This window comes from Taudactylus pleione, unplaced genomic scaffold, assembly GCF_031769625.1.
Source record: "Taudactylus pleione unplaced genomic scaffold, aTauple2 ptg001386l, whole genome shotgun sequence".
NCBI classification, from domain to species: domain Eukaryota; kingdom Metazoa; phylum Chordata; class Amphibia; order Anura; family Myobatrachidae; genus Taudactylus; species Taudactylus pleione.
Genome location: NW_028285786.1, coordinates 306,638 through 324,309, shown reverse-complemented (window position 1 = coordinate 324,309; position 17,672 = coordinate 306,638). Strand labels below are relative to the sequence as shown.

The 17,672-nt window shown below is 40.6% G+C and overlaps 5 non-coding genes across 5 annotated transcripts; all 5 read left to right on the top strand.

Annotated features, from left to right (window-relative positions):
* Window positions 1-758: 758 nt before the first annotated feature.
* TRNAE-CUC (transfer RNA glutamic acid (anticodon CUC)) lies at window positions 759-830 on the top strand. Its single transcript has one exon. It is a non-coding gene; the product is annotated as a tRNA-Glu (tRNA).
* A 527-nt stretch (window positions 831-1,357) lies between these two features.
* Window positions 1,358-1,429, top strand: TRNAE-CUC (transfer RNA glutamic acid (anticodon CUC)). The gene has a single exon. It is a non-coding gene; the product is annotated as a tRNA-Glu (tRNA).
* Window positions 1,430-4,704: 3,275 nt separating this feature from the next.
* Window positions 4,705-4,776, top strand: TRNAE-CUC (transfer RNA glutamic acid (anticodon CUC)). Its single transcript has one exon. It is a non-coding gene; the product is annotated as a tRNA-Glu (tRNA).
* A 527-nt stretch (window positions 4,777-5,303) lies between these two features.
* TRNAE-CUC (transfer RNA glutamic acid (anticodon CUC)) lies at window positions 5,304-5,375 on the top strand. The gene has a single exon. It is a non-coding gene; the product is annotated as a tRNA-Glu (tRNA).
* Window positions 5,376-10,165: 4,790 nt separating this feature from the next.
* Window positions 10,166-10,237, top strand: TRNAE-CUC (transfer RNA glutamic acid (anticodon CUC)). The gene has a single exon. It is a non-coding gene; the product is annotated as a tRNA-Glu (tRNA).
* Window positions 10,238-17,672: the final 7,435 nt, after the last annotated feature.

The window sequence follows — 17,672 nt, the reverse complement described above, 5'->3', positions numbered from 1 at the left end:
TTGAGCAACAGTGAGTTGTCAAAACAGACAATGGAAATTGATAACAAAGAGTCAGCTATCTTCCTTTCTTAGTGAATATTTTTCAGTTAGCTACTAAAAGACTTGTGCTCTTGTACAAAAGTATTTTTTTTGACATGGAGTGTCAAACTAAACCATCCCTCCCTGGTGGTCTACTGGCTAGGATTCGGTGCTCTCACCGCCGCGGCCCGGGTTCGATTCCCGGGCTGGGAAAGTGAGGTCCTTGGAATATTTTTGCCAAAAACACCAACCTTTCAAAGAAATGATGCACTTTCAGTTCAGCGCATCATTTCTAATACTTGAGCAACAGTGAGATGTCAAAACAGACAATGGAAATTGATAACAGAGAGTCAGCTATCTTCCTTTCTTAGTGAATATTTTTCAGTTAGCTACTAAAAGACTTGTGCTCTTGTACAAAAGTATTTTTTTCATGAGAACCAATTAGACCATATTTGATATCTGAGTCATTAATGTCTTCTTTCTTTAGCACCAGAACAATTTATCATGGAGCCAGGGACTCTCAATGTCTAGCTCCTCAAAATAATTTTTTTGTGCCAGTACTATACATCCATCAGGTAAAGCTGCTGTGTGGTGTAATTTAAGACTGCTATGCACAACCATTTTTACTCTCCTTCCTTCTAAAACTGATTCCTAGTAGCCCACTCCCTCACATTCCATTGCTTTGGACTTCATTCAGGAAACTTCCTTTTCTTTCATGGAGTGTCAAATTAAACCATCCCTCCCTGATGGTCTAGTGGCTAGGATTCGGCGCTCTCACCGCCGCGGCCCGGGTTCGATTCACGGTCAGGGAAAGTGAGGTCCTCGGAATATTTTTGCCAAAAACACCAACCTTTCAAAGAAATGATGCACTTTCAGTTCAGCGCATCATTTCTAATACTTGAGCAACAGTGAGTTGTCAAAACAGACAATGGAAATTGATAACAAAGAGTCAGCTATCTTCCTTTCTTAGTGAATATTTTTCAGTTAGCTACTAAAAGACTTGTGCTCTTGTACAAAAGTATTTTTTTCATCAGAACCAATTAGACCATATTTGATATCTGAGTCATTAATGTCTTCTTTCTTTAGCACCAGAACAATTTATCATGGAGCCAGGGACTCTCAACGTCTAGCTCCTCAAAATAATTTTTTCGTGCCAGTACTATACATCCATCAGGTAAAGCTGCTGTGTGGTGTAATTTAAGACTGCTATGCACAGCCATTTTTACTCTCCTTCCTTCTAAAACTGATTCCTAGTAGCCCACTCCCTCACATTCCATTGCTTTGGACTTCATTCAGGAAACTTCCTTTTCTTTCATGGAGTGACAAACTAAACCATCCCTCCCTGGTGGTCTAGTGGCTAGGATTCGGCACTCTCACCGCCGCGGCCCGGGTTCGATTCCCGGTCAGGGAAAGTGAGGTCCTCGGAATATTTTTGCCAAAAACACCAACCTTTCAAAGAAATGATGCACTTTCAGTTCAGCGCATCATTTCTAATACTTGAGCAACAGTGAGTTGTCAAAACAGACAATGGAAATTGATAACAAAGAGTCAGCTATCTTCCTTTCTTAGTGAATATTTTTCAGTTAGCTACTAAAAGACTTGTGCTCTTGTACAAAAGTATTTTTTTCATCAGAACCAATTAGACCTTATTTGATATCTGAATCATTAATGTCTTCTTTCTTTAGCACCAGAACAATTTATCATGGAGCCAGGGACTCTCAACGTCTAGCTCCTCAAAATAATTTTTTCGTGCCCGTACTATACATCCATCAGGTAAAGCTGCTGTGTGGTGTAATTTAAGACTGCTATGCACAACCAATTTTACTCTCCTTCCTTCTAAAACTGATTCCTAGTAGCCCACTCCCTCACATTCCATTGCTTTGGACTTCATTCAGGAAACTTCCTTTTCTTTCATGGAGTGTCAAACTAAACCATCCCTCCCAGGTGGTCTAGTGGCTAGGATTCGGCGCTCTCACTGCTGCGGCCTGGGTTCGATTCCTGGTCAGGGAAAGTGAGGTCCTCGGAATATTTTTGCCAAAAACACCAACCTTTCAAAGAAATGATGCACTTTCAGTTCAGCGCATCATTTCTAATACTTGAGCAAGAGTGAGTTGTCAAAACAGACAATGGAAATTGATAACAAAGAGTCAGCTATCTTCCTTTCTTAGTGAATATTTTTAAGTTAGCTACTAAAAGACTTGTGCTCTTGTACAAAAGTATTTTTTTTGACATGGAGTGTCAAACTAAACCATCCCTCCCTGGTGGTCTACTGGCTAGGATTCAGCGCTCTCACCACCGCGGCCCGGGTTCGATTCCCGGTCAGGGAAAGTGAGGTCCTTGGAATATTTTTGCTAAAAACACCAACCTTTCAAAGAAATGATGCACTTTCAGTTCAGCGCATCATTTCTAATACTTGAGCAACAGTGAGTTGTCAAAACAGACAATGGAAATTGATAACAAAGAGTCAGCTATCTTCCTTTCTTAGTGAATATTTTTCAGTTAGCTACTAAAAGACTTGTGCTCTTGTACAAAAGTATTTTTTTCATCAGAACCAATTAGACCTTATTTGATATCTGAATCATTAATGTCTTCTTTCTTTAGCACCAGAACAATTTATCATGGAGCCAGGGACTCTCAACGTCTAGCTCCTCAAAATAATTTTTTCGTGCCAGTACTATACATCCATCAGGTAAAGCTGCTGTGTGGTGTAATTTAAGACTGCTATGCACAACCATTTTTACTCTCCTTCCTTCTAAAACTGATTCCTAGTAGCCCACTCCCTCACATTCCATTGCTTTGGACTTCATTCAGGAAACTTCCTTTTCTTTCATGGAGTGTCAAACTAAACCATCCCTCCCAGGTGGTCTAGTGGCTAGGATTCGGCGCTCTCACCGCTGTGGCCTGGGTTCGATTCCTGGTCAGGGAAAGTGAGGTCCTCGGAATATTTTTGCCAAAAACACCAACCTTTCAAAGAAATGATGCACTTTCAGTTCAGCGCATCATTTCTAATACTTGAGCAAGAGTGAGTTGTCAAAACAGACAATGGAAATTGATAACAAAGAGTCAGCTATCTTCCTTTCTTAGTGAATATTTTTAAGTTAGCTACTAAAAGACTTGTGCTCTTGTACAAAAGTATTTTTTTTGACATGGAGTGTCAAACTAAACCATCCTTCCCTGGTGGTCTACTGGCTAGGATTCAGCGCTCTCACCACCGCGGCCCGGGTTCGATTCCCGGTCAGGGAAAGTGAGGTCCTTGGAATATTTTTGCTAAAAACACCAACCTTTCAAAGAAATGATGCACTTTCAGTTCAGCGCATCATTTCTAATACTTGAGCAACAGTGAGTTGTCAAAACAGACAATGGAAATTGATAACAAAGAGTCAGCTATCTTCCTTTCTTAGTGAATATTTTTCAGTTAGCTACTAAAAGACTTGTGCTCTTGTACAAAAGTATTTTTTTCATCAGAACCAATTAGACCTTATTTGATATCTGAATCATTAATGTCTTCTTTCTTTAGCACCAGAACAATTTATCATGGAGCCAGGGACTCTCAACGTCTAGCTCCTCAAAATAATTTTTTCGTGCCAGTACTATACATCCATCAGGTAAAGCTGCTGTGTGGTGTAATTTAAGACTGCTATGCACAACCATTTTTACTCTCCTTCCTTCTAAAACTGATTCCTAGTAGCCCACTCCCTCACATTCCATTGCTTTGGACTTCATTCAGGAAACTTCCTTTTCTTTCATGGAGTGTCAAACTAAACCATCCCTCCCAGGTGGTCTAGTGGCTAGGATTCGGCGCTCTCACCGCTGCGGCCTGGGTTCGATTCCTGGTCAGGGAAAGTGAGGTCCTCGGAATATTTTTGCCAAAAACACCAACCTTTCAAAGAAATGATACACTTTCAGTTCAGCGCATCATTTCTAATACTTGAGCAACAGTGAGTTGTCAAAACAGACAATGGAAATTGATAACAAAGAGTCAGCTATCTTCCTTTCTTAGTGAATATTTTTCAGTTAGCTACTAAAAGACTTGTGCTCTTGTACAAAAGTATTTTTTTTGACATGGAGTGTCAAACTAAACCATCCCTCCCTGGTGGTCTACTGGCTAGGATTCGGTGCTCTCACCGCCGCGGCCCGGGTTCGATTCCCGGGCTGGGAAAGTGAGGTCCTTGGAATATTTTTGCCAAAAACACCAACCTTTCAAAGAAATGATGCACTTTCAGTTCAGCGCATCATTTCTAATACTTGAGCAACAGTGAGATGTCAAAACAGACAATGGAAATTGATAACAGAGAGTCAGCTATCTTCCTTTCTTAGTGAATATTTTTCAGTTAGCTACTAAAAGACTTGTGCTCTTGTACAAAAGTATTTTTTTCATGAGAACCAATTAGACCATATTTGATATCTGAGTCATTAATGTCTTCTTTCTTTAGCACCAGAACAATTTATCATGGAGCCAGGGACTCTCAATGTCTAGCTCCTCAAAATAATTTTTTTGTGCCAGTACTATACATCCATCAGGTAAAGCTGCTGTGTGGTGTAATTTAAGACTGCTATGCACAACCATTTTTACTCTCCTTCCTTCTAAAACTGATTCCTAGTAGCCCACTCCCTCACATTCCATTGCTTTGGACTTCATTCAGGAAACTTCCTTTTCTTTCATGGAGTGTCAAATTAAACCATCCCTCCCTGATGGTCTAGTGGCTAGGATTCGGCGCTCTCACCGCCGCGGCCCGGGTTCGATTCACGGTCAGGGAAAGTGAGGTCCTCGGAATATTTTTGCCAAAAACACCAACCTTTCAAAGAAATGATGCACTTTCAGTTCAGCGCATCATTTCTAATACTTGAGCAACAGTGAGTTGTCAAAACAGACAATGGAAATTGATAACAAAGAGTCAGCTATCTTCCTTTCTTAGTGAATATTTTTCAGTTAGCTACTAAAAGACTTGTGCTCTTGTACAAAAGTATTTTTTTCATCAGAACCAATTAGACCATATTTGATATCTGAGTCATTAATGTCTTCTTTCTTTAGCACCAGAACAATTTATCATGGAGCCAGGGACTCTCAACGTCTAGCTCCTCAAAATAATTTTTTCGTGCCAGTACTATACATCCATCAGGTAAAGCTGCTGTGTGGTGTAATTTAAGACTGCTATGCACAGCCATTTTTACTCTCCTTCCTTCTAAAACTGATTCCTAGTAGCCCACTCCCTCACATTCCATTGCTTTGGACTTCATTCAGGAAACTTCCTTTTCTTTCATGGAGTGACAAACTAAACCATCCCTCCCTGGTGGTCTAGTGGCTAGGATTCGGCACTCTCACCGCCGCGGCCCGGGTTCGATTCCCGGTCAGGGAAAGTGAGGTCCTCGGAATATTTTTGCCAAAAACACCAACCTTTCAAAGAAATGATGCACTTTCAGTTCAGCGCATCATTTCTAATACTTGAGCAACAGTGAGTTGTCAAAACAGACAATGGAAATTGATAACAAAGAGTCAGCTATCTTCCTTTCTTAGTGAATATTTTTCAGTTAGCTACTAAAAGACTTGTGCTCTTGTACAAAAGTATTTTTTTCATCAGAACCAATTAGACCTTATTTGATATCTGAATCATTAATGTCTTCTTTCTTTAGCACCAGAACAATTTATCATGGAGCCAGGGACTCTCAACGTCTAGCTCCTCAAAATAATTTTTTCGTGCCCGTACTATACATCCATCAGGTAAAGCTGCTGTGTGGTGTAATTTAAGACTGCTATGCACAACCAATTTTACTCTCCTTCCTTCTAAAACTGATTCCTAGTAGCCCACTCCCTCACATTCCATTGCTTTGGACTTCATTCAGGAAACTTCCTTTTCTTTCATGGAGTGTCAAACTAAACCATCCCTCCCAGGTGGTCTAGTGGCTAGGATTCGGCGCTCTCACTGCTGCGGCCTGGGTTCGATTCCTGGTCAGGGAAAGTGAGGTCCTCGGAATATTTTTGCCAAAAACACCAACCTTTCAAAGAAATGATGCACTTTCAGTTCAGCGCATCATTTCTAATACTTGAGCAAGAGTGAGTTGTCAAAACAGACAATGGAAATTGATAACAAAGAGTCAGCTATCTTCCTTTCTTAGTGAATATTTTTAAGTTAGCTACTAAAAGACTTGTGCTCTTGTACAAAAGTATTTTTTTTGACATGGAGTGTCAAACTAAACCATCCCTCCCTGGTGGTCTACTGGCTAGGATTCAGCGCTCTCACCACCGCGGCCCGGGTTCGATTCCCGGTCAGGGAAAGTGAGGTCCTTGGAATATTTTTGCTAAAAACACCAACCTTTCAAAGAAATGATGCACTTTCAGTTCAGCGCATCATTTCTAATACTTGAGCAACAGTGAGTTGTCAAAACAGACAATGGAAATTGATAACAAAGAGTCAGCTATCTTCCTTTCTTAGTGAATATTTTTCAGTTAGCTACTAAAAGACTTGTGCTCTTGTACAAAAGTATTTTTTTCATCAGAACCAATTAGACCTTATTTGATATCTGAATCATTAATGTCTTCTTTCTTTAGCACCAGAACAATTTATCATGGAGCCAGGGACTCTCAACGTCTAGCTCCTCAAAATAATTTTTTCGTGCCAGTACTATACATCCATCAGGTAAAGCTGCTGTGTGGTGTAATTTAAGACTGCTATGCACAACCATTTTTACTCTCCTTCCTTCTAAAACTGATTCCTAGTAGCCCACTCCCTCACATTCCATTGCTTTGGACTTCATTCAGGAAACTTCCTTTTCTTTCATGGAGTGTCAAACTAAACCATCCCTCCCAGGTGGTCTAGTGGCTAGGATTCGGCGCTCTCACTGCTGCGGCCTGGGTTCGATTCCTGGTCAGGGAAAGTGAGGTCCTCGGAATATTTTTGCCAAAAACACCAACCTTTCAAAGAAATGATGCACTTTCAGTTCAGCGCATCATTTCTAATACTTGAGCAAGAGTGAGTTGTCAAAACAGACAATGGAAATTGATAACAAAGAGTCAGCTATCTTCCTTTCTTAGTGAATATTTTTAAGTTAGCTACTAAAAGACTTGTGCTCTTGTACAAAAGTATTTTTTTTGACATGGAGTGTCAAACTAAACCATCCCTCCCTGGTGGTCTACTGGCTAGGATTCAGCGCTCTCACCACCGCGGCCCGGGTTCGATTCCCGGTCAGGGAAAGTGAGGTCCTTGGAATATTTTTGCTAAAAACACCAACCTTTCAAAGAAATGATGCACTTTCAGTTCAGCGCATCATTTCTAATACTTGAGCAACAGTGAGTTGTCAAAACAGACAATGGAAATTGATAACAAAGAGTCAGCTATCTTCCTTTCTTAGTGAATATTTTTCAGTTAGCTACTAAAAGACTTGTGCTCTTGTACAAAAGTATTTTTTTCATCAGAACCAATTAGACCTTATTTGATATCTGAATCATTAATGTCTTCTTTCTTTAGCACCAGAACAATTTATCATGGAGCCAGGGACTCTCAACGTCTAGCTCCTCAAAATAATTTTTTCGTGCCAGTACTATACATCCATCAGGTAAAGCTGCTGTGTGGTGTAATTTAAGACTGCTATGCACAACCATTTTTACTCTCCTTCCTTCTAAAACTGATTCCTAGTAGCCCACTCCCTCACATTCCATTGCTTTGGACTTCATTCAGGAAACTTCCTTTTCTTTCATGGAGTGTCAAACTAAACCATCCCTCCCAGGTGGTCTAGTGGCTAGGATTCGGCGCTCTCACTGCTGCGGCCTGGGTTCGATTCCTGGTCAGGGAAAGTGAGGTCCTCGGAATATTTTTGCCAAAAACACCAACCTTTCAAAGAAATGATGCACTTTCAGTTCAGCGCATCATTTCTAATACTTGAGCAAGAGTGAGTTGTCAAAACAGACAATGGAAATTGATAACAAAGAGTCAGCTATCTTCCTTTCTTAGTGAATATTTTTAAGTTAGCTACTAAAAGACTTGTGCTCTTGTACAAAAGTATTTTTTTTGACATGGAGTGTCAAACTAAACCATCCCTCCCTGGTGGTCTACTGGCTAGGATTCAGCGCTCTCACCACCGCGGCCCGGGTTCGATTCCCGGTCAGGGAAAGTGAGGTCCTTGGAATATTTTTGCCAAAAACACCAACCTTTCAAAGAAATGATGCACTTTCAGTTCAGCGCATCATTTCTAATACTTGAGCAACAGTGAGTTGTCAAAACAGACAATGGAAATTGATAACAAAGAGTCAGCTATCTTCCTTTCTTAGTGAATATTTTTCAGTTAGCTACTAAAAGACTTGTGCTCTTGTACAAAAGTATTTTTTTCATCAGAACCAATTAGACCTTATTTGATATCTGAATCATTAATGTCTTCTTTCTTTAGCACCAGAACAATTTATCATGGAGCCAGGGACTCTCAACGTCTAGCTCCTCAAAATAATTTTTTCGTGCCAGTACTATACATCCATCAGGTAAAGCTGCTGTGTGGTGTAATTTAAGACTGCTATGCACAACCATTTTTACTCTCCTTCCTTCTAAAACTGATTCCTAGTAGCCCACTCCCTCACATTCCATTGCTTTGGACTTCATTCAGGAAACTTCCTTTTCTTTCATGGAGTGTCAAACTAAACCATCCCTCCCAGGTGGTCTAGTGGCTAGGATTCGGCGCTCTCACCGCTGCGGCCTGGGTTCGATTCCTGGTCAGGGAAAGTGAGGTCCTCGGAATATTTTTGCCAAAAACACCAACCTTTCAAAGAAATGATACACTTTCAGTTCAGCGCATCATTTCTAATACTTGAGCAACAGTGAGTTGTCAAAACAGACAATGGAAATTGATAACAAAGAGTCAGCTATCTTCCTTTCTTAGTGAATATTTTTCAGTTAGCTACTAAAAGACTTGTGCTCTTGTACAAAAGTATTTTTTTTGACATGGAGTGTCAAACTAAACCATCCCTCCCTGGTGGTCTACTGGCTAGGATTCGGTGCTCTCACCGCCGCGGCCCGGGTTCGATTCCCGGGCTGGGAAAGTGAGGTCCTTGGAAAATTTTGGCCAAAAACACCAACCTTTCAAAGAAATGATGCACTTTCAGTTCAGCGCATCATTTCTAATACTTGAGCAACAGTGAGATGTCAAAACAGACAATGGAAATTGATAACAGAGAGTCAGCTATCTTCCTTTCTTAGTGAATATTTTTCAGTTAGCTACTAAAAGACTTGTGCTCTTGTACAAAAGTATTTTTTTCATGAGAACCAATTAGACCATATTTGATATCTGAGTCATTAATGTCTTCTTTCTTTAGCACCAGAACAATTTATCATGGAGCCAGGGACTCTCAATGTCTAGCTCCTCAAAATAATTTTTTTGTGCCAGTACTATACATCCATCAGGTAAAGCTGCTGTGTGGTGTAATTTAAGACTGCTATGCACAACCATTTTTACTCTCCTTCCTTCTAAAACTGATTCCTAGTAGCCCACTCCCTCACATTCCATTGCTTTGGACTTCATTCAGGAAACTTCCTTTTCTTTCATGGAGTGTCAAGCTAAACCTTCCCTCCCAGGTGGTCTAGTGGCTAGGATTCGGTGCTCTCACCGCCGCGGCCCGGGTTCGATTCACGGTCAGGGAAAGTGAGGTCCTCGGAATATTTTTGCCAAAAACACCAACCTTTCAAAGAAATGATGCACTTTCAGTTCAGCGCATCATTTCTAATACTTGAGCAACAGTGAGTTGTCAAAACAGACAATGGAAATTGATAACAAAGAGTCAGCTATCTTCCTTTCTTAGTGAATATTTTTCAGTTAGCTACTAAAAGACTTGTGCTCTTGTACAAAAGTATTTTTTTCATCAGAACCAATTAGACCATATTTGATATCTGAGTCATTAATGTCTTCTTTCTTTAGCACCAGAACAATTTATCATGGAGCCAGGGACTCTCAACGTCTAGCTCCTCAAAATAATTTTTTCGTGCCAGTACTATACATCCATCAGGTAAAGCTGCTGTGTGGTGTAATTTAAGACTGCTATGCACAACCATTTTTACTCTCCTTCCTTCTAAAACTGATTCCTAGTAGCCCACTCCCTCACATTCCATTGCTTTGGACTTCATTCAGGAAACTTCCTTTTCTTTCATGGAGTGTCAAACTAAACCATCCCTCCCTGGTGGTCTAGTGGCTAGGATTCAGCGCTCTCACCGCCGCGGCCCGGGTTCGATTCCCGGTCAGGGAAAGTGAGGTCCTCTGAATATTTTTGCCAAAAACACCAACCTTTCAAAGAAATGATGCACTTTCAGTTCAGCGCATCATTTCTAATACTTGAGCAACAGTGAGTTGTCAAAACAGACAATGGAAATTGATAACAAAGAGTCAGCTATCTTCCTTTCTTAGTGAATATTTTTCAGTTAGCTACTAAAAGACTTGTGCTCTTGTACAAAAGTATTTTTTTTGACATGGAGTGTCAAACTAAACCATCCCTCCCTGGTGGTCTACTGGCTAGGATTCAGCGCTCTCACCGCCGCGGCCCGGGTTCGATTCCCGGTCAGGGAAAGTGAGGTCCTTGGAATATTTTTGCTAAAAACACCAACCTTTCAAAGAAATGATGCACTTTCAGTTCAGCGCATCATTTCTAATACTTGAGCAACAGTGAGTTGTCAAAACAGACAATGGAAATTGATAACAAAGAGTCAGCTATCTTCCTTTCTTAGTGAATATTTTTCAGTTAGCTACTAAAAGACTTGTGCTCTTGTACAAAAGTATTTTTTTCATCAGAACCAATTAGACCATATTTGATATCTGAGTCATTAATGTCTTCTTTCTTTAGCACCAGAACAATTTATCATGGAGCCAGGGACTCTCAACGTCTAGCTCCTCAAAATAATTTTTTCGTGCCAGTACTATACATCCATCAGGTAAAGCTGCTGTGTGGTGTAATTTAAGACTGCTATGCACAACCATTTTTACTCTCCTTCATTCTAAAACTGATTCCTAGTAGCTCACTCCCTCACATTCCATTGCTTTGGACTTCATTCAGGAAACTTCCTTTTCTTTCATGGAGTGTCAAACTAAACCATCCCTCCCTGGTGGTCTAGTGGCTAGGATTCGGCGCTCTCACCGCCGCGGCACGGGTTCGATTCCCGGTCAGGGAAAGTGAGGTCCTTGGAATATTTTTGCTAAAAACACCAACCTTTCAAAGAAATGATGCACTTTCAGTTCAGCGCATCATTTCTAATACTTGAGCAACAGTGAGTTGTCAAAACAGACAATGGAAATTGATAACAAAGAGTCAGCTATCTTCCTTTCTTAGTGAATATTTTTCAGTTAGCTACTAAAAGACTTGTGCTCTTGTACAAAAGTATTTTTTTTGACATGGAGTGTCAAACTAAACCATCCCTCCCTGGTGGTCTACTGGCTAGGATTCAGCGCTCTCACGGCAGCGGCCCGGGTTCGATTCCCGGTCAGGGAAAGTGAGGTCCTTGGAATATTTTTGCTAAAAACACCAACCTTTCAAAGAAATGATGCACTTTCAGTTCAGCGCATCATTTCTAATACTTGAGCAACAGTGAGTTGTCAAAACAGACAATGGAAATTGATAACAGAGAGTCAGCTATCTTCCTTTCTTAGTGAATATTTTTCAGTTAGCTACTAAAAGACTTGTGCTCTTGTACAAAAGTATTTTTTTCATCAGAACCAATTAGACCATATTTGATATCTGAGTCATTAATGTCTTCTTTCTTTAGCACCAGAACAATTTATCATGGAGCCAGGGACTCTCAACGTCTAGCTCCTCAAAATTATTTTTTCGTGCCAGTACTATACATCCATCAGGTAAAGCTGCTGTGTGGTGTAATTTAAGACTGCTATGCACAACCATTTTTACTCTCCTTCCTTCTAAAACTGATTCCTAGTAGCCCACTCCCTCACATTCCATTGCTTTGGACTTCATTCAGGAAACTTCCTTTTCTTTCATGGAGTGTCAAACTAAACCATCCCTCCCTGGTGGTCTAGTGGCTAGGATTCGGTGCTCTCACCGCCGCGGCACTGGTTCGATTCCCGGTCAGGGAAAGTGAGGTCCTCGGAATATTTTTGCCAAAAACACCAACCTTTCAAAGAAATAATGCGCTTTCAGTTCAGCGCATCATTTCTAATACTTGAGCAACAGTGAGTTGTCAAAACAGACAATGGAAATTGATAACAAAGAGTCAGCTATCTTCCTTTCTTAGTGAATATTTTTCAGTTAGCTACTAAAAGACTTGTGTTCTTGTACAAAAGTATTTTTTTTGACATGGAGTGTCAAACTAAACCATCCCTCCCTGGTGGTCTACTGGCTAGGATTCAGCGCTCTCACGGCAGCGGCCCGGGTTCGATTCCCGGTCAGGGAAAGTGAGGTCCTTGGAATATTTTTGCTAAAAACACCAACCTTTCAAAGAAATGATGCACTTTCAGTTCAGCGCATCATTTCTAATACTTGAGCAACAGTGAGTTGTCAAAACAGACAATGGAAATTGATAACAAAGAGTCAGCTATCTTCCTTTCTTAGTGAATATTTTTAAGTTAGCTACTAAAAGACTTGTGCTCTTGTACAAAAGTATTTTTTTTGACATGGAGTGTCAAACTAAACCATCCCTCCCTGGTGGTCTACTGGCTAGGATTCAGCGCTCTCACGGCCGCGGCCCGGGTTTGATTCCCGGTCAGGGAAAGTGAGGTCCTTGGAATATTTTTGCTAAAAACACCAACCTTTCAAAGAAATGATGCACTTTCAGTTCAGCGCATCATTTCTAATACTTGAGCAACAGTGAGTTGTCAAAACAGACAATGGAAATTGATAACAGAGAGTCAGCTATCTTCCTTTCTTAGTGAATATTTTTCAGTTAGCTACTAAAAGACTTGTGCTCTTGTACAAAAGTATTTTTTTCATCAGAACCAATTAGACCATATTTGATATCTGAGTCATTAATGTCTTCTTTCTTTAGCACCAGAACAATTTATCATGGAGCCAGGGACTCTCAACGTCTAGCTCCTCAAAATTATTTTTTCGTGCCAGTACTATACATCCATCAGGTAAAGCTGCTGTGTGGTGTAATTTAAGACTGCTATGCACAACCATTTTTACTCTCCTTCCTTCTAAAACTGATTCCTAGTAGCCCACTCCCTCACATTCCATTGCTTTGGACTTCATTCAGGAAACTTCCTTTTCTTTCATGGAGTGTCAAACTAAACCATCCCTCCCTGGTGGTCTAGTGGCTAGGATTCGGCGCTCTCACCGCCGCGGCACTGGTTCGATTAACGGTCAGGGAAAGTGAGGTCCTCGGAATATTTTTGCCAAAAACACCAACCTTTCAAAGAAATAATGCGCTTTCAGTTCAGCGCATCATTTCTAATACTTGAGCAACAGTGAGTTGTCAAAACAGACAATGGAAATTGATAACAAAGAGTCAGCTATCTTCCTTTCTTAGTGAATATTTTTCAGTTAGCTACTAAAAGACTTGTGTTCTTGTACAAAAGTATTTTTTTTGACATGGAGCGTCAAACTAAACCATCCCTCCCTGGTGGTCTACTGGCTAGGATTCAGCGCTCTCACCGCCGCGGCCCGGGTTCGATTCCCGGTCAGGGAAAGTGAGGTCCTTGGAATATTTTTGCTAAAAACACCAACCTTTCAAAGAAATGATGCACTTTCAGTTCAGCGCATCATTTCTAATACTTGAGCAACAGTGAGTTGTCAAAACAGACAATGGAAATTGATAACAAAGAGTCAGCTATCTTCCTTTCTTAGTGAATATTTTTCAGTTAGCTACTAAAAGACTTGTGCTCTTGTACAAAAGTATTTTTTTCATCAGAACCAATTAGACCTTATTTGATATCTGAATCATTAATGTCTTCTTTCTTTAGCACCAGAACAATTTATCATGCAGCCAGGGACTCTCAACGTCTAGCTCCTCAAAATAATTTTTTCGTGCCAGTACTATACATCCATCAGGTAAAGCTGCTGTGTGGTGTAATTTAAGACTGCTATGCACAACCATTTTTACTCTCCTTCCTTCTAAAACTGATTCCTAGTAGCCCACTCCCTCACATTCCATTGCTTTGGACTTCATTCAGGAAACTTCCTTTTCTTTCATGGAGTGTCAAACTAAACCATCCCTCCCAGGTGGTCTAGTGGCTAGGATTCGGCGCTCTCACCGCTGCGGCCTGGGTTCGATTCCTGGTCAGGGAAAGTGAGGTCCTCGGAATATTTTTGCCAGAAACACCAACCTTTCAAAGAAATGATACACTTTCAGTTCAGCGCATCATTTCTAATACTTGAGCAACAGTGAGTTGTCAAAACAGACAATGGAAATTGATAACAAAGAGTCAGCTATCTTCCTTTCTTAGTGAATATTTTTCAGTTAGCTACTAAAAGACTTGTGCTCTTGTACAAAAGTATTTTTTTTGACATGGAGTGTCAAACTAAACCATCCCTCCCTGGTGGTCTACTGGCTAGGATTCGGCGCTCTCACCGCCGTGGCCCGGGTTCGATTCCCGGGCTGGGAAAGTGAGGTCCTTGGAATATTTTTGCCAAAAACACCAACCTTTCAAAGAAATGATGCACTTTCAGTTCAGCGCATCATTTCTAATACTTGAGCAACAGTGAGATGTCAAAACAGACAATGGAAATTGATAACAGAGAGTCAGCTATCTTCCTTTCTTAGTGAATATTTTTCAGTTAGCTACTAAAAGACTTGTGCTCTTGTACAAAAGTATTTTTTTCATGAGAACCAATTAGACCATATTTGATATCTGAGTCATTAATGTCTTCTTTCTTTAGCACCAGAACAATTTATCATGGAGCCAGGGACTCTCAATGTCTAGCTCCTCAAAATAATTTTTTTGTGCCAGTACTATACATCCATCAGGTAAAGCTGCTGTGTGGTGTAATTTAAGACTGCTATGCACAACCATTTTTACTCTCCTTCCTTCTAAAACTGATTCCTAGTAGCCCACTCCCTCACATTCCATTGCTTTGGACTTCATTCAGGAAACTTCCTTTTCTTTCATGGAGTGTCAAGCTAAACCTTCCCTCCCAGGTGGTCTAGTGGCTAGGATTCGGTGCTCTCACCGCCGCGGCCCGGGTTCGATTCCCGGTCAGGGAAAGTGAGGTCCTCGGAATATTTTTGCCAAAAACACCAACCTTTCAAAGAAATGATGCACTTTCAGTTCAGCGCATCATTTCTAATACTTGAGCAACAGTGAGTTGTCAAAACAGACAATGGAAATTGATAACAAAGAGTCAGCTATCTTCCTTTCTTAGTGAATATTTTTCAGTTAGCTACTAAAAGACTTGTGCTCTTGTACAAAAGTATTTTTTTCATCAGAACCAATTAGACCATATTTGATATCTGAGTCATTAATGTCTTCTTTCTTTAGCACCAGAACAATTTATCATGGAGCCAGGGACTCTCAACGTCTAGCTCCTCAAAATAATTTTTTCGTGCCAGTACTATACATCCATCAGGTAAAGCTGCTGTGTGGTGTAATTTAAGACTGCTATGCACAACCATTTTTACTCTCCTTCCTTCTAAAACTGATTCCTAGTAGCCCACTCCCTCACATTCCATTGCTTTGGACTTCAGTTCAGCGCATCATTTCTAATACTTGAGCAACAGTGAGTTGTCAAAACAGACAATGGAAATTGATAACAAAGAGTCAGCTATCTTCCTTTCTTAGTGAATATTTTTCAGTTAGCTACTAAAAGACTTGTGCTCTTGTACAAAAGTATTTTTTTTGACATGGAGTGTCAAACTAAACCATCCCTCCCTGGTGGTCTACTGGCTAGGATTCAGCGCTCTCACCGCCGCGGCCCGGGTTCGATTCCCGGTCAGGGAAAGTGAGGTCCTTGGAATATTCTTGCTAAAAACACCAACCTTTCAAAGAAATGATGCACTTTCAGTTCAGCGCATCATTTCTAATACTTGAGCAACAGTGAGTTGTCAAAACAGACAATGGAAATTGATAACAAAGAGTCAGCTATCTTCCTTTCTTAGTGAATATTTTTCAGTTAGCTACTAAAAGACTTGTGCTCTTGTACAAAAGTATTTTTTTTGACATGGAGTGTCAAACTAAACCATCCCTCCCTGGTGGTCTACTGGCTAGGATTCAGCGCTCTCACGGCCGCGGCCCGGGTTCGATTCCCGGTCAGGGAAAGTGAGGTCCTTGGAATATTTTTGCTAAAAACACCAACCTTTCAAAGAAATGATGCACTTTCAGTTCAGCGCATCATTTCTAATACTTGAGCAACAGTGAGTTGTCAAAACAGACAATGGAAATTGATAACAAAGAGTCAGCTATCTTCCTTTCTTAGTGAATATTTTTAAGTTAGCTACTAAAAGACTTGTGCTCTTGTACAAAAGTATTTTTTTTGACATGGAGTGTCAAACTAAACCATCCCTCCCTGGTGGTCTACTGGCTAGGATTCAGCGCTCTCACGGCCGCGGCCCGGGTTCGATTCCCGGTCAGGGAAAGTGAGGTCCTTGGAATATTTTTGCTAAAAACACCAACCTTTCAAAGAAATGATGCACTTTCAGTTCAGCGCATCATTTCTAATACTTGAGCAACAGTGAGTTGTCAAAACAGACAATGGAAATTGATAACAGAGAGTCAGCTATCTTCCTTTCTTAGTGAATATTTTTCAGTTAGCTACTAAAAGACTTGTGCTTTTGTACAAAAGTATTTTTTTCATCAGAACCAATTAGACCATATTTGATATCTGAGTCATTAATGTCTTCTTTCTTTAGCACCAGAACAATTTATCATGGAGCCAGGGACTCTCAACGTCTAGCTCCTCAAAATTATTTTTTCGTGCCAGTACTATACATCCATCAGGTAAAGCTGCTGTGTGGTGTAATTTAAGACTGCTATGCACAACCATTTTTACTCTCCTTCCTTCTAAAACTGATTCCTAGTAGCCCACTCCCTCACATTCCATTGCTTTGGACTTCATTCAGGAAACTTCCTTTTATTTCATGGAGTGTCAAACTAAACCATCCCTCCCTGGTGGTCTACTGGCTAGGATTCAGCGCTCTCACGGCCGCGGCCCGGGTTCGATTCCCGGTCAGGGAAAGTGAGGTCCTTGGAATATTTTTGCTAAAAACACCAACCTTTCAAAGAAATGATGCACTTTCAGTTCAGCGCATCATTTCTAATACTTGAGCAACAGTGAGTTGTCAAAACAGACAATGGAAATTGATAACAAAGAGTCAGCTATCTTCCTTTCTTAGTGAATATTTTTCAGTTAGCTACTAAAAGACTTGTGCTCTTGTACAAAAGTATTTTTTTTGACATGGAGTGTCAAACTAAACCATCCCTCCCTGGTGGTCTACTGGCTAGGATTCAGCGCTCTCACGGCCGCGGCCCGGGTTCGATTCCCGGTCAGGGAAAGTGAGGTCCTTGGAATATTTTTGCTAAAAACACCAACCTTTCAAAGAAATGATGCACTTTCAGTTCAGCGCATCATTTCTAATACTTGAGCAACAGTGAGTTGTCAAAACAGACAATGGAAATTGATAACAGAGAGTCAGCTATCTTCCTTTCTTAGTGAATATTTTTCAGTTAGCTACTAAAAGACTTGTGCTTTTGTACAAAAGTATTTTTTTCATCAGAACCAATTAGACCATATTTGATATCTGAGTCAT